The sequence below is a fragment of the Chinchilla lanigera genome, unplaced genomic scaffold (assembly GCF_000276665.1).
Source record: "Chinchilla lanigera isolate Chin_1 unplaced genomic scaffold, ChiLan1.0 scaffold00061, whole genome shotgun sequence".
Lineage (NCBI taxonomy): Eukaryota > Metazoa > Chordata > Mammalia > Rodentia > Chinchillidae > Chinchilla > Chinchilla lanigera.
In genome coordinates, this window is record NW_004955462.1 from 6,145,867 (window position 1) to 6,151,866 (window position 6,000).

The 6,000-nt window shown below is 35.6% G+C and overlaps 1 long non-coding RNA gene across 1 annotated transcript in view; it reads right to left on the reverse strand.

Annotated features, from left to right (window-relative positions):
• The window catches only part of LOC106150048, a 61,965-nt gene extending 56,946 nt beyond the window's left edge, over positions 1–5,019 (reverse strand). Inside the window, exons 1-2 of the long non-coding RNA XR_001236610.1 lie at positions 4,852–5,019; positions 3,989–4,052 (exon numbers count right to left, since the gene is read on the reverse strand). This is a non-coding gene — a long non-coding RNA (uncharacterized LOC106150048). The remainder of the gene's footprint in view (positions 1–3,988; positions 4,053–4,851) is intronic.
• Between the last annotated feature and the right edge of the window lie 981 nt (positions 5,020–6,000).

Genomic DNA, 6,000 nt, shown 5'->3' on the forward strand with positions numbered 1-6,000 from the left:
TTTATTGTATTCTTATTGTCCATTGTCAGTAAAGCCTCATTAAAATACAGACATTATTCCTCATTCATTTTCACATTATACACAACGGTGATAGTTGATCCGTTGTCCCTGGGAAGTGATACTTTATTACTTTGCACTGCTGTGAGCGCTCTACAAATCATAGCGACAGCTTTCACCTGATGGCATTTTGAACACCTTGTGATCACAAGCCATGACATTTTATAGTTTTTTATGAACAGTACAGACCTACTGTGTCAAGACAAAAAAAGAGTGGATTTCACATAATTACACTTTAAAAACCTAATGGAGTGTGGATTTTCTGTCATCATTGCTGACAAGGAATTGTGTTCATCATAAAGTGACACTGTAGCTATGCTTTAAAAAAATACAGTAAAGTAAGAGAAAAACTAGGAAGTTTCAGAAGGAATATCTTATTACTGCAGATTTTTTCCTCAAAAATAAAAATGAGCCTATGAAGTAAGTTTCTAGATAGCCCATTTGTTGGGCAAGCAAAGAAAGACATTTGCTCATGTGTCTTAATAAAATCACCGTGGATTGCAAAAGCCAAAGAAAAGAAAGCAGTTTAAGATTATAGACTGGGTAAACCTTATATGGAATACTTGGTACCAAAAAAGGTTAAGATTTCTGACTCTTTGGATTCTGGAATATTAGTAATGCATATTAGTACCTTGAAGGTAGGACCTAAGTCTAAATATAAAATTTATTTGTTACATACACATCATATAAAAATAACCTGAAGATAATGTTATATAATATTTTACAATTTTTTTTGTCTTTTTTTTTGAGACAGGGTCTCACTATGCTGTTCAGGCTGGGCTTGAGCTTACTTTGTAGCACAGGCTGGCCTTGAACTTGCAAATCCTCCAGCCTCAGCCTCACAAGTGCTGGGATTACAGGCGTGCACCACCATATCCAGCCTTAAAATAATTTTGGGTGTAGAATAAAGGTTTATGGTGTGGAATTTGCCACATGTAGCATCATGTCAGTGCACAAAAAGCTTAGGGTTTTGGAACACTTGGATTTCCAGGCTTAGAGTACGGATGTGCAATCTATACTAGCTAAGAGTTAACATTGGGAACAACATCAACAGCCAATTTTTAAAAACAGAAGTAATTTAGAGTGAGTTTCTCTGATTTTTTATGAATCCACAGATATTTCTAATACTGTTCAGTCTATTCAAAGTGTAACATAAATAAGCAGAAAAGCTACCAGGCTTATGTACAGGCAACGTGGAATGTAGTGCCTGGGTTCAGGCTGAGAGCATGATAAAACTGTCTGCCCCAAACAAAGAGAAGTGTGTCCCTTTTATAGGGATGGAGAGAAGGCCGGGGACATTAGGTGGGAAAATCCCAGTGACCATCTGTGGTTAAAGTTTTCTGGCAATCTTGTATCTCAGTTGGCCGAGTCCTTTGAAGCGTCTGTTGTAAATTTTTGGGTGTCTCCAGGACCTGCAAACATTTTTGTCCTATTGTATCTCCTTTCCTGTGTTTGCCAAGTGCTGAGCTAAATCCCCTGCAGAGGGTAGTGCTTCTGCTGGCAAGCAGGCTAGGGGCTGGGAGAATCAAGCCAGTTTGGAGACTTACACAAAGAATCAATGCCAAATCTAAAATCACCAAGCAGTAACCTCTATAAATCCTCTTGGTAAAACAAATGTATTTCAGAATATTTTCAAAGAACACTAATGCATTTCAAACTCAAGTGTTATCTGCTAAGATATGTTATCACTGTGATAAAACTGTATAGGGAGAAGAAAAATGCTTGGTTGGATAAGTTACAAAGTTTTTGGAAATGTATGGTGTTTAAAGATCTCATTGTATTCATCATATTATCCATCAGTAGAAATTGATGGTTAAAGTACTTGATTTACCACATTAAATCATTAGTATTAACAATAAACTTCATTTGTGTTCATTAATTTAATAATATTTAGTCTCATAAATTATTGTTCTAAATAGAAGAATATATCTTTATTTTCCCTTTCAATGGCTTAGCATTAGCTAGTTTTATTGAGGTTTTTTTAAACATACACATAAGATTTAAATTTTTTTCTGAATGATATATTTCCTCAACCACTACTACTGAGCTTCAGATGGCTTTGGAAATTAGTTTTGCTGAAGATTTGACAATGTTTCTTAATAAACTGAGCCTAAAACTACAAGGCAAAACAGAATCTATATGCAAAACTTACATTGCAATAAATTTATTTTGATGGAAACCAATGTTGCTGAAATCACAAGCAACATGAAGTTTCTTTATTCACTTCCTGAGCCATCAAAAATTAAACAAGAAACAAGACTTCCAAGCCATACGTTTGCAAAGAATATATTTTCTGGGCTCAAGCTATAGTTCTAGCAGTAGTTTTTGGACCTCAATTCAAGTCCAAAAGACATTTTAACGTTTTAAAATCAATTTTTTGTGCAGTTGAAGAACTTCCATTTAACTTTTGATTGGAGGCGATTAATCTGCAGTGTAATTATAAGACAAAAGGCATTAAATATCTAGGAGAAAGCATAAGAGAATTCCATAGATACATTCAAGTGATGAATATTTTTAATTAAAATCACATGTTCATGATTGCTATCAGGATTCAGATGTATCTTGTTTATATTAAAAAAGCATTTTCTTCATTGTAAGTACTATGAAATATTGCAATTTGCCTCAGCCTACAAAACCTGAGATATTACTATGTTCTCCTTTACTGAAAAAAGGAAAGCTCCCCACACTGAGGACTGTAGGTGTCTGAAAGTTGCAGGTAAACTTCACTAAGAGTGGCATTGAGGGATTGCTTAATAAGAAAGGTTTGGCTAAGTATGAGTTCTAATCATCTTGATTCAGCAAGCAAAGGCTTGCCTGTAGTCACATTACTATAATCAAAAATAGAAGTGGATCCAGAACTCCATTTTTTAAATAAACTGAATGTTTGACTTAGTTGGAGCAAATGGTATCCTGTCTACCATCAGTATTGCCAATATGAATTTTTATTAGTGTTTTAGTTTTGTTTGCATGTCTTTTATATTATACACCATGTATTAGATTCAGAAAAACAGTTTAATATTTGCTCATATATATGTAACATTATAAAATATCATTTTAAATCACAATTCTGAGGTGAACCTTTCTTTATTTATAAGGATCCAGTTGAATATTGAAGTTTGAGAAAACATTGCCTGAAGTCCAACTTCCCCAAAGTAGGGAGCAATTCTCTCAGTGAGGTGTTAGAGGTAAAGATGAACTAGAACTCCTTAATCTTCCAGAGGCATTTTTAATCATGGAAAAGGAAATTTGTGAATTGCATAGATCTGTCACTTTAAGAACTGTTAAAATGTCAGGTGAACTAATTCTCAAGTGCTTGTGGCAATAATGTAAAATTGACTTTAACAAATGCCTGGTCTTTACATCTTTAGATGAGGTAGTTCTCAAACTTGAAGTGCACTGAATGACCTGGAAAACTTGTTTCACATAGCTTCCCCAACCTTTCTCAGTAATTTTAGAGTGAGGCTAGGAATATTTATTTTTAATAAGCATCTCATTAAGTTCTAATTCTGAAGATACATGGCCATGTTTTTTTGAGAAACATACCTTAACTGTTCCTGATTTTCTTGGCTTCATAATGTCTTTCACTTTAGATTCTAGAGGACCTACCTTTAAAATGTTAGAATAGCTTATTTTTTTCTACAAGGACTGTCTCTGTAAGTGAGATAGGAAGAAGGCATCCCATTCTACCACCTTGAATTTTATTAATTATTATAAATACACAACTTCACTTTGCAGAATATTTTACAGAATAGTGATATGTTAGGGACCATTTTATCATGACTAACTGAAAATAAACTTACTGCTTTCGGGTTTAAAGATTCAAATGCTAAGTAAGATAACTTTCAGTTGAAAAATATAATATGACCATGATTCTATTCTTCAGATTATTATTTAAAGTCTTAAAGAACATAAATAATTTATGCAGTCTTACATTTTAGAGATTTTCTGAAATCACTGATGGTTCAAACTACAGGGGAAAGCCCTTGCTTCGTTACCTGCAAAACAAATACCACCATTTTAGATAAAAATCAGTAGGTCAGAACATGCTTACGGGTTAACATAGAACGTCTACTATTGAATAGAAGTCTTGATGCAAGATACCACAAATAAGAATCTCTAAATATGACATTAAATATGTAAGCCACCAAAAATTCAGGCCACTTCCTTTGCTAACCTTGCTGAAGAAATCAGAATATTAACCTGTGACTGTTAATGAATATGTTTATACAAATTACCCTTCACCACCAGTCCCTACAACCAGCTGTCTGTTAGGAAATTACAGGTTAGAAACAAAAGCTTTTTCTAGGAAGGAAAAGCTTTCTAGCTTTGGACAATTACAGGATGAAGGCCGCCCTGGCAGCCAAGAGCTGCAGGTCATTGAATTCTAATCCTAGTACAGGTCCTAATGTTGATATGACTGGAAATGGAAGCTCTCTGCCAGTCCTCCTCACCATAAACCTGGAATAATAACGAGACCCCTTACTTTGCAAAGGGACCATGAGTGTAGCAAATGAGATGACAGCAGTATTTTCTTAGGATAAGACATGAAATAATAACCTTACTGTGATATTCCCCATGCATCCTTCAATACACACCCTTGTGGCTCTGCCATGGCTCTGTCATTTTGCTTATTAACTACTTGTTTATTCTCAATTACAATAACTTCTCTACAGATTGCTGCATGTTCCCTGACCTTGCATGTCTTCAGTCTCTGCTTGGTGAACCTCCTGAACAAATTTTTGGACAAATATTCCTCCTGACTCCCAAGCCACTCTCCTCTCTTAGGCACCCCACCTGGCTCCTGCGTTGTTCTCACCATACAGAGCTTACGGCCTTGCTTCTGCCTATGTGGCCTTGGGACAAGACTGCTAGGCAGCCAGCTGTCAGTAGGTGTTCTCGGTGACTCTTGCATGGGGTGGAAAATATATCTTTCTGTAGCTCGCAGCCCTTCCTCTCATGCTGGCTCTGCACACAATGTAATAATGCCCATTATGTGTCATAGCTATGTCACTACCCTTTTCAAGGGCTGTGCTACTCCTTGTCTCTTTCAGATTCCTAGTGCTGTGTCCATAATGCAGGTTAATACATGTACCCAAATGGTAAGGAACTGTTGAATCTATTATTCTTTAATGGTTTATATACCACTCTAATGTGGCATTATAGGAAAGAGATTCATTCTATATTAAATACATGTTCTGGATGAATGAGAACAGCCTCCTTTAAGGCCTCTCCTTTTAAAAAGTTTTATCATTTTTGATAGAGATTAGATTTGAAACTAAAGGTAAACATTGTAGTACTTATATAAGTAAAAATCTGTGAATGCTTGCCTACTTACAGACGAAAAATCAAACAATTAGCCAGGTGTGGTGGAGCATGCCTGTAATCCTAGCACTTAGAAGGTTCAAGCAGGAGCATTGTTACAGGTCTGAGGCCAGCCAGGGCTGAATAGTGAGTTCAAGGCCACCTTGCCTCACAAAAAAAAAAAAAAAAAAACTAAAACAAAACAAAACAATTTGACTTTCCATGACATCTCCTGGGAAATCAATAAGAGCATTCATTTTTGAACATTTGTAGTAATTCCATATGAACTTTGTTTCTCAGCCTTCTTGTCTGTCTGTAAGATTGCCAGGTGATGCTTCATGCTATCCTTTTTTTGCTGATCCTTTCCAATTATTTCTGATGTACAACATACTGGGAAACTGGATAACCAAACTTAAATCAGAAACTGCTTGTGCCCTGCTGGTGGGAATGTTAAAAGGTGCAGCCACTCTGAAAAACAGTTTAGAAGTTTTTCAAGAAGTTAAAAATAGGACTACCATAGAATTTGGCATTCCCCCTGCCAAGAAAAAGAATTTGGAATTCCCACTTTTGGATACACATCCACAAGAATTAAAAGTAGGTCTTGAGGAGGTATTTGGGTTTTTTGTTTTTTAATTTTTTTCA